General features: G+C 38.2%; 1 pseudogene across 1 annotated transcript; it reads right to left on the bottom strand.

Annotated features, from left to right (window-relative positions):
- Nucleotides 1-10,078: 10,078 nt before the first annotated feature.
- On the bottom strand, nt 10,079-10,376 carry LOC308413386 (BLOC-1-related complex subunit 7-like; annotated as a pseudogene). Its single transcript has one exon. The product of its transcript is annotated as a BLOC-1-related complex subunit 7-like (transcript).
- Nucleotides 10,377-11,286: the final 910 nt, after the last annotated feature.

Raw genomic sequence — 11,286 nt, 5'->3', positions numbered from 1 at the left:
CATCTGCTACTTAGCACTTCAGATCTACTTTCCCATATCTTTCCTTGTTTCATTCTCATATTTATTTCTAAAATTGAAAAAGCTTTTGTTGTTGTTTTTGTTGTTAGTATTTCTATTTCCTAAGTAAGAAATCATTGCTATGGTGGTACCTAACTTCCTGAAAGTTCTGGAGAATAGAATCCAGACTGGTCCTGCAAGAACTTCCTTTTACCATTCAAGGCCTTGTGTTCCCATTTTTACCATAAATCTATTACAAGGCCAGTAGTGTCCTTATGTAAAAGTCACTGTTGTAAAGTAGTTGCTCAAGCTTGTAAATCCCAGCCTTTGGGAATCTGAGGCAGGAGGATTGCTTTAAGTCTGAAGTCCTAGTTTTCTGAGCTGAGTCAAGAAATAAGCTCTACCCACAACAGAAAGAGAAAATTGAATCTTTTGAGTTGTTCTCTGCCCTTTGCACATGTACCAATATATAAGTAAAAAATATGACTGATGCCAAATGATATGTATTTTCTAAGCTATCATTCATATTGTACAGGAAGAAGACAGAGTTGTAACTTGCAGATATTCATAATTGATTCAGCAGAGAAGAAAGACAGGGCATGAATCAAAGTTTAACTTTGGCAATTTTTATTGGATCTACAGTAAATATGACACAGTACCAGTATTTGTTCTTGAAATTCACATGAAGATTTCAATTATATTTTCTTGACTAAAAATTATATAAATAAGCATTATCTAGCTAGATATGACATTTTCCTCTCAAAAAACAACCCTTAATACTCTCCAGTCCTTTTTCTTATTTATTTTTAAGTCTGAGTTGCCATTGGAGACACAGTCATGTTCTTCAAAGACATTTGACACTTTTCTAAATCTAAAAATAATTTAATGCAACCACTCCTGAGAAATGTTTTTGGTTTGTAAAGTCTAACCAAAGGAGAGAGTCACACATTTCTAAAATTCTTTAGCACAAAGCTAACCAATGCATGCATGGAACTGTCACTGGTGAAGGCTATCTTTCCCGAAGACCTCATCAAGTCTGAAGATTGCTCTGTAGTGACTTGAAAATAAAGAGATAGCTATGATGATATTGTGGAGACATGTCTATTACCAGACTACAGTGTACAAATTAGTATATAGTAGCCTTTAGTCCCAGCACCCAAAAACAAAGGCAGGCAAATCACTGTGAGCTCCTGCCTAGCAGGAGCTACATGGGGAGATCTCATAACAACAACCAATCAACCAACCAATCAAATTAGCTTATCAACATTAATGCAAAAATATAGTTGGTACTCTCAATTCTAATTGGAATGGGTTAAAGGAGCAAATAAAAAGTTTGTCTGTGAGTCTCAATATAATGTTTTTCTTGTTTTACATTCTCCTATATAAGCCATGACAGGTTGCTAAGACTCCAGTCCCCCAACCTGTATTGTAAAAAAAACTGAATGATCTTAATGGCTTTTAAAAATGTTTACAAAATTGTTTGTAAATTATTTTTAGCTCCATTTATTTCATTCTGCTGTTTCTGATAAATTACTGGGGTCCTCAAGCTGACAGTTATTCCCAGAATTCCATGGAAGATAAACCTGTATGTTTATTTTCTGTCTACATTCCTATTACAGTAAAAACATTAGTCATCCATTTTTCATCTCGGTTGAGGTGGGTATCAGAGAAGAAGGGCATCTTTGTCCTGCTGGGCTATTTTGTGTGGTTCTTATTTCTAATTATTGTAAGGGAATAAAACATTGTTCAACATGTCTCATTGTAGAATTCATAAAGACATTTACTCTCTGATATCCTGCAGTGGGGTGGAATGTAGTCATGACAAGTACAGGTGTACATTCTAATGACAGGACACAAATAACGGGGGCAGGTAGAGTATTTCTTGAGCCCTATCAAATTTAAATGAAACAGGACACAGACTGATACTTGGGGCCAGAAGAGGGAAGTGACTGCTCAAGAAACTAACTCAGAGATGTAGTAGGCAGCATCCACATCAAACTGAGCAAGCTGGTTAGCCTGGTAGAGCATGCCAGCAAGCAAGCAACAGAGAAAATGGCAGGTCCAGAGACTCAGAATGGAAAGTATTGGTGTGCATTTAATATTTCCATGTTAAAATTACACAAAGATAAACTAAGCTTTAACATAGAACATTAACACATCTTTCCAACACCATACTTTCCATCTATTCAGTTCCTTACTCCCTTCAAGCATTGGTGTCTGCAATTGCATTTGAAATGTGAAAATGAATAGGATTTGTTCACATCTCTAAAGAAGTCTAATGTAGGAGAATAAAGTAAGCACAGGCAAAAATAAGATCTGCCATTGCAAACAGAATGAACTTTGCAAATTTAGAATCTAATAACTAGGCAAGAAACTCTTCATATCCCGGAAAACTATAAACATTCTTTTTACAACTATGCTATTAAATGATTTTTAACCCTTCTATATTCTCTTACAACAACTACCAATATCTTTCTTTCACTAACATGTAAAAGACACAAATTGTTAGTGGTTCCACACCCAAGGTCTGATATAGTTAAGAAACTTAACAAATATTTACTACACGAATGTACAGGGGCAATAATGCTATCCTGCATGGGGAATTTGTGTTCCTGAAAGAGGTCTGAGGAAGATAGACAGTCAGTGTGGATCTGAATTTGGAACTGGAGCAAGTCCCCACACACGTCATTGATGAAGGAGAGGTAGCAACCAAGAGGCCACATTGGGAACACATAGTAAGTATAGTATGCTAACTATAATGTGTTTGAAGAATAATCAGTCCAAGTACTCTTAAGGGCAGGTAAGAAGCTGGACAGGATAAACCTGTCAGGCAGTCCCTTAGATATAGGATTTAAAATTATAATAGTTTTAAGTAGAAGCAAGATGGTCAGATCTAGGATAATGTTATACACAGGTGTGGTGACAGAATATAAGTAGGTTTTTGTTGTTTATTTTAAAAAGCAACCAAGAAAACCAGAAGAGAGTATGTGGTGCTCAGTGGAGAGGGTTCTCCAAAGTGTATCATGTCTTTTCTGTTGATTGTTTTCTCTCCTCTGTGCAGATCATGGTTCCTTATGATCAAGGTTGAATCCTATATTGAAACTCTAGACATCACAGGAAAACTTTCAAGTTCAACACCTCTCTCTGTTACCTTACTGTATTGTTTAGATATTTGAAATTAGAACCCAGGAATAGCACTAATGCAAATACTATGTTCTTGGATAGATTTTTTTTTTTTACCTATATTACAAAAAGCCCAAGACACATTCACAAGAAGTATACTGAGCAGCAAGGTTGCTAAAGCTAGAAATTACATCTATGTCTCTTCTTAAATTTCACCAAGAAATTCTCACAATTGGCAGGAATGGAGTAGTGTACAGTCCCAAATCTACAACACGCATGCAAAAGCCTAAGCTAGATCTCAACAGTCATCATTGGTCAAACGCTGACCTTATTCATTGAGGCAAGGTCTCTCAGTCAAACGCAGAGCTCATCCATATGGCTAGTCAGCTTGCTCTGGTAATCTCCCAGCTTGGCATTTTGAGGCTAGAATCACAGTTGGACTGCAAAGTTCACCCAGCACTTATGGGGTTTTCTGGTGATCTGAACTCTGGTCAGTACGCTTTCATGGCAAGCATTTAACCACTGAGCATCTCTTTAGCCCCTATAACAACAATCTTGGCACAGAATTCTTCCTGTGAGAATTTCTGTTTCTATGCATGGCTTTCTTTATATAGAGAAACAAATTATATTTGATTATGATCTCACTCTCTACTATGACCTCATATTAGCTAATTATTTTCCATAATGACCACATCTCCATTCTAAAGCAATAATTCTTCAACATAAGAATTTCTGGAAGGCATAGTTTAACACATTTAACTTATAACAATTTTGCTATGGGCTCAGAAACCATCAGGTTCTCAGTTTTAATAAATGTATTTGTGTGTGTCAGTGTGTGGGTATATGCATGTGAGTCCAAGTACCAAGAAGGCCAGAAGAGGGTGCTGGATCCCATAGAGCTGAAGATAGAAGCAATGGGAACTACTCCACAAGAATATGAGGAAGTGAATTCTCTACAAGAATAGTGTACATTATTACTTACTAAGCTATCTCTCCAGTCACAAAGCAACTAGTCTTAACATCAGCCTCCCACTTCCCTTTACTAAGGACCATGAGATTCTTGGCCAGCATAGTCTGACTTGGTTAAGTATAGGCATTGTTGTCCTAGAACTGTTTCTAAGGAACATGACCATCTGAACCCACTATTAACCCTGCCTGAAATGGGGCATGTGGAGTGCTTGTCAGCAATGGCAAAGTGAACACAGATGCTTCGAAGATATGAAGACAAAGAAGACATCAGAGTGAGGTCCTGCTGACAAGAAGCCTGCTGAAAAAACATACTGTTGATTCCCTCAAGGATCAGATGGCAGAAATCCTACTTCAAAGGGCAAGCAGTCAGATGAGCATGGCATACAACAAGTCTGCTTGGAGATATGACTTGAATTCAAAATCACTCAGAGCCTGATTTCCAGCACTTGGTGATTTCTACTATACTTAACATTACTTAAAGAAGTCAGGGAAAGCATTCAGTCTGATTAGCAACTTCAGTTATTACAAAAGATACAACTTTTACATGGAGCAATGTATTTATTAAGAATCAGCAATCCTATATACACCTCTATATGGGATCATCAAAGTGTAGAAAATGGGAATCCAAGTAAAATCACAAATATTTACTCTCTGTGCCTTTACCCTGTTAGGTGCTGGAGAGCTGATCCACCCATGCACTGTGTGTGCCACTGTTAAAAGTCACAGCCATGTTCACTTCAACTCCCATGGTGCTCTGGGATTTATTGATTTCCCATCAGCATACTTTCTGCATATGACCATTGGCAAAAGGGGCTTACAAACAGAGAGATGAGGTTGGATGAGGATGCCTTTCTTTCTGGCTAAAGTTTCTTTGCTGCAGGACACACTGCTCAGTACACAGAGTTCTAGAAGGCTTCAGCCTTCTGGGTTTTTACACAGGCCTCATTTTGCACAGAGATATGGGGAGATTTCTTATAATCTTTAGCTATAGCAGAGTTCAAGACAAGAAGTGTGCTGGTCAGTTTCATGTCAACTTGACACAAATAGAGTTATCTGAAAGGAGAGAATGTCAGTTGAGAAATTGCCTCCATGATACGAACAAACCTGTAGGGCACTATCTCAATTAATTATTGGTGGGGGGCAGCCCATTGTGGATGGTATCATCCCTCAAACTGGAGATCCTGCATTCTATAAGAAAGCATGAAAAAAAAAAAAAGAAAGAAAGAAAGCATGCTGAGCAAATCATGAGCTGCCCTCTTCCTCAGATCCTTTCTCCAATTTTTCCCTAATTCAGCCACAGGGGTTAACAGCTTCTGTTCGTTGGCTGGGTGTAAATATCTGCATCTGACTCTTTTGGTTGCTTGGCGGGTCTTTTGGATGGATCTTTTAAAAAGATAATTTCATAACGGCCTGTTAGAACTAATATAAAGTGGACAGGGGTCCAGGAATCCAGATTAAACCAGTGTTTTAAAACAGAGCATTTTGAAATCTTTTAAATCTTTAAAAAGTGTTTATTCATACAGTATTATATACATATAAGTTCTTTGCCTGCATATTTGTGAGTATATAATCTGCATGCCTGATATCAGGCTAGAAAAGGGCATTAGATCCTTTGGAATGGGAATTATGGAAGATTGTGAGCCATTATGGAAGAAAGAATGTAAGAAATGAAGGAAGAAAGAAAAAGAAAGAACAAGAAAGAAAGAAAGAAAGAAAGAAAGAAAGAAAGAAAGAAAGAAAGAAAGAAAGAGAAATGCTTATAAAAAGATAAAAAGAGGAGGGATATATTCTATGAAGATGTAGCAAGGCATGGGGGAAGGAGGTGCCTGGGGAAGACATGCTGAGGCATCCCTCCCACCCCCTAAGAGGGACCAGCCTCACTATAATAGTATAGTATAGAATAGAATTTATTCAGGGCATGGGGAAGGGAGTCAAGTGGGTATGAGAGTTAGAGAAAGGCAGAGAGGGAGAGAGAGAGAGAGAGAGAGAGAGAGAGGTTGGCCAGGAGCTTGTGGAGGGAGGGCAAGGAAGGGACAAGAGGACAGGAGCAGGAAGGCAAGAGCAAGAAAGAGATGGGGGTGCAAGCAGCCCCTTTTATAGTTGTCAGACATACTTGGCTATTGTCAGGTAACTGCTGAGTGTAGCTTAGACAAGAAAGAAAGAAACAGAAGAAAAGAAGAAACATAAAATACCAGTTGTCCAGCATGTCATGCAATACTTTGAAGTAAACGCCGAGAGTTACATTTTATGGTGAGGCTATGAAGGATAAAGACACCAAGGATAGCTTCTTGGATTTTTGAAGTCTGTGTGGATGACATTACTATTGAAAATGTTGGGATAATAAAGAAGACAGGAGCAGGAGGTCAAATGTGGGGATAATGATTTGTACTTAATAAAGTGTTTTTGTTTATCTGACATGTAAGTGAATACAGTACTTAACAAGCTGGGTAAATGATCCTGAGTCTCAGTGGGGATGTCAGGGCACAGAAATTACTTTGAGAATCATCTTCTAATTGATAATGCTTAGGGTTCTGGGATATTGGGAGACATGTCAGGGTATTTATAGAAAAGTAATGAAAGATTAGAACTCAGCACAACTTCAACAGAAGGGAGACAGTCATGAACACACACACAGGTGGGTCAATAGTGGCACCTGACTAAATATCTTCCCTTTTGCACCTTTCTTCATGGTATAGGAGCTGTAGATGTGAATTGAATCCCTTTGTCTCCAGGAAGGACCCTGATTAATATGAACTGGTCATTCCTGATGAAGAATACTTGACTTTGTAGCCCCAGCTGACATCAATAATGCTTTAATTCTCTTTAAAATAAAATTCTATTCTAGTCTGCACCAATCAATGTGAAAAAAACAGCTTGGTTTCCTTTGTCAAACAAAAGTTGCTTCTTGTTGCTGATTGACAGAGGGGAAACAGCTTTTCCCAGAGATGATTGTAAGCTAGCTTCTACCAACACTCTTAAGAAAGATTTGTTGATGGCAAAGGCTATCAACTGGAATTAGTGCTCAGATCCAACACAATACCTGACCAGCTTATGTAACTCCTCAAATTTCCTTATATGTTTAATGCAACACACCCTACTTATTTAAGCCAGACTTCAGAGTGCCCATGTCTTCCTACATCTGATGTAGATGTAGGAATTATTTTAGGAGAGCAAATGGGAACATTGTATTTGATGCTATTGAAAGTCGTTTGGAGGAGGGCAGAAGCCAATGCTTGAGTTTTGTAGAGTGTTTGTTTCAATGGCCTTGATAATCACTGCTTGTCTCATGGCAAAGTAGTCCCGAAGAAGCTCATAGTACCAGACAAGACTATCAGTGTACTAGAGGCATACCACTTTTAGCTTGGAGGTGAAATGTCCCCCATGGACTCATGTTTGAGCTCTTGGTCCTAAGCTGATCCTTCACTTTAGGAGACAGAGCCTTGTCACTAGAGTCTTGTCACTGGTGGATGTACACAACTAAGGTGGGCTTTGACTTTCAGTAGCCTGTGTTCACTTGCTGTTGCTTCCCTAGTACAGAGGCAGTGTGATCAGCCGGCTTTGTGCATTTACTACCATGTCTTCCTCTTCTACCCAAAATCCACACTTTCTCTCTAGAACTATGAGCCTAAATAAATTCTTTCTCCCTTAAGTTGCTTTTTTTGCTAGGGTATTTTATCACAGCAAGAGAAAAGAAACTGAACTAACACAGGTCTAAATCCAAACTTTGAAATTAGGTCTTTTCTGAAAGAATCGCTATTCTAATATGCATTTATGCCTAACATCCACAGAGATTCACATTAGCACATTAAAGTGTTTAGTATTTAAACTTCACAGCTTTTGTGACACTTCTGTTTCTGATTTTAGTGTCTGAACCCGAAGTAAATGATCCACTATGCAGTTTTCCAAGAATCATGAAATGGTCGACTCAGCAGTTGACCATGCTTCTGCTCTCATAGAAGACTGGAGTTCAGTTCTGAGCATCCACACTGGGTGCCTGCAATCCAGCCCTGTGGGCACTGACACCCACTTACACATGCATACATAAACAAATGCAAGTACATAAAAGTAAAAATAGATCCTTAAAATGGGAAATGGCCTACCACAAAGGAGTCACAAAATAACTGTTCACTTGTAACAAAAGTTATCTTGTATAAGCCTTTTCTAATGAGAGACAGAAAGGGAGTGGGATGGTGCTTAGGAACTGGGAGTTAGGGATAAGAAACTGTAATCTGGATTTATTGTATGAGAATAGAACATGTTTCCATTTTTAAAATCGTGTGTGTGTGTGTGTGTGTGTGTGTGTGTGAGAGAGAGAGAGAGAGAGAGAGAGAGAGAGAGAGAGAGAAAGAGAGAGAGGACAAGGCACTTTTTCCTGTAACCATTCAATGTAAATGAGGACTTGGAGACAATTAGCATGCTTATAAAGATCTCTGGAAAACAAATAAAATGATAAATCAAAGACTCCCAAAGACTGCAAGGAAGGCATTCTTTTTTTTTTTTTTTTTTTTTTTTTTTTTTTTTGGTTATGTCATCTTGCTTTTTATTTTAAACGAAAATTACATTTTCTTTTGGCAGATGAGTTTTTCATAATTTTAAAAAATATATTTGTTTCTAGTTATATATATCAGCATGTGTCTGTGTTCAGGCATGTGTATGAGAATGCAGGTGTCCAAGGAGCTCAAGAGAGAAGGTTAGATCCCCTGGAGCTGTAGTTATAGCCGGTCATAGTGCACTGTCTACAGCAGGTGCTGGGAACTGAGCCCGGTCCTCTCCAGAAGCAGCAAGTGATGCCAAATGCTGAGTCATGTCCCCAGCTTCTAACAGTCATGTTTTATGTTCTTGGAATGTAAGGAAGGGGTCTGTTCTTTGATAGTCTGTGGAAGTCATAGGAATGGGAATGGGACCACAAGCAAATGCCATTTTAACTGCTGTTTCTTTGGCCCTTTGTGGATTATTCCTCACAATTGGTCTGGATACATCCTTTTAAATACTAATTTTTGTGATGTCATATCTTTATAAGGAGACAGACATTTTTACATTGATCAAATTGAACTGGGCAAGCACTCTTCTCAAATCTAATTCATTCTATACATGTTATAGTCAGTGATACATTTCATATACTTTAGTGGCTGAGGTGACATTTTAACACACTAATATGTAATAACTACTTACTGGTTTTATATCTTTTTAGCCTTTTTGTTTGCTTGAGATTGGGTCTATGTAGTTCATCTTGTAATGTTACCTAATTATCAGCAGAACCACTTGTGTGACTTTACTGCCACATTCGAAGGGAATGGAATGGCTATAAGTGATTACAAAATGAACCAAAGTCACTTAATCAAGAGTCACATAAAGAAAGAAACCAGAACAAAGGTCAGGGCAGAGCTGCAGCTGGCCAGAGAGGATACCACTGACCTGACTTTCACATAAAAATCTGTAGTGAGAAAGGAAACAACCACCATTACCCATGTTCTGTATCCATCAAATGAAGACTCCTGAATGAATGATAAACAACTTTTAAAATAAAAAGAATTCTCACATGATCAAAATAGAAACCCCTCCCTCTGTCCCTTCTTGGAGATAGATTCCTTTTATGTTGCCCTGGATGATCTCAGTGGCCAGATGTGGTGACTTGTAATCCCAGAACTTGAGAAGCTATAGCAGAGGAATATGAGTTCAGAACCACCAGACTACACAGGAAGGAGAGGGAATAAGAGAAAGAGGGGGAAAGAGAGGGAGATCATTGTACACAGACAATACAGCTTTTACAAACTAAGGTATCTTTCTTCTTTTCTTTCCTAGTGCTAATGATTCAACCTATTAATTTAATATAAAACAACTTGAAGATGAGTTAATCCAATTTAAGAAGTTCTTTCAGTTGCTTGGCTTCTTCTTTTCACAAGTCTTTTTTAGATGAATTTTTGGAGATGAAAATGGAAAACAAGGACACACTCTCCTCAGCAAAAAAGTCAACTACCATTCTGAAAAGCTACTTCAGTAAATGACTCAATTGGTCCTTCAGGTCAGGCGACTGTTCAACATTCTTCTGAATAGATTCTTGCTGGTACTGAAGGTGTGTGGTTATTATTGCCATCTTCCTTAAACTTTCTGAGTGCAAGATGGCATCTTCCTGTAGTATCATGTTTCGAGCTGCCTGCCCCAGCAGCTCTGAGCTCTGTGAACCTTTTAGCACCTGCTTGGTGAGCGCAGGTGTTCACCTTCTCCATGAGAAGCCCATTCACTGATTGTCCAAACCTGGTTTGTGAATCCAGGGTTCCAGTAGCCATAATCTCAACTAGCGAACCAGGGAAAGCATTCTTATGAGCCAGATCATAGTTCATGTCTGGGAGTTCCTAAGGAGGGAAGGTAGCAGTCTAATAAGACTTCAAATTTAAGGCATTGAAATCACAATATTAGGATACAAAGCTTTGTCCTTTGAAAATATCATGTTCCAAAAGATAAGACACAACCCTCTCTTTATTTGTACTAGATAGACAGGCATTGTACCATAAACAGTATCCACAGTTTCTAAGAGTCATTTTACAGAGGCTCATTTGAGGGATTATGAAATTGATCTCAGTGTCTTGGTCTGCCAGGGTTATATGGTTAACAAGAAAAGTCTAAGAACATCCTAGGAAGAGAAGAATGAAACTACTTCTCTGCTGCCGTCACTTACACAGGACACACCTTTCCTCATAGACATCCCTTTCTTCCCAACATCAACTCTATAATTTTATTTTTTCCATGTACATAAAAGGAGAATAGGAGTCTGTCTATACTATATTATAATTTATTGTATTCTGTGTATGGTATACAGAAAAGTAGTATAGAATCTCCTCCTACCTTCTGAGGTTCATGGGTTCCCAGTTCAGAACCAGGGAAGCCTCACAGGTACAAACCACAAATGGCATCAGTAAATGTGAGTTTATGTAAAACAGAAAACAAAGTCTCTCTTTTGAAGATAGTTAAAATATATTTATGAAATCAGTTTCTTATGACAAATAATTTCTGATTGATTCTAAAACTGACCTGAAATCCTCTACTGTCCTCTTATTTTGGGGTTATTTATGAATAGCTGTTAAGTACCTACTCAACACAGTTCATGCCAGTCAACAGAATAAAATGCATAGAACTTGAAAAGTGGCTGTATCTCTTCCAGTCCTCCACACCGATTAATTTCTTTGTTGATTTTTCAGA

The sequence above is a fragment of the Micromys minutus genome, assembly GCF_963924665.1.
Source record: "Micromys minutus genome assembly, chromosome: 32".
Lineage (NCBI taxonomy): Eukaryota > Metazoa > Chordata > Mammalia > Rodentia > Muridae > Micromys > Micromys minutus.
The sequence above is the reverse complement of the archived record's forward strand: the minus strand, read 5'-3'. Positions and strand labels throughout refer to the sequence as shown.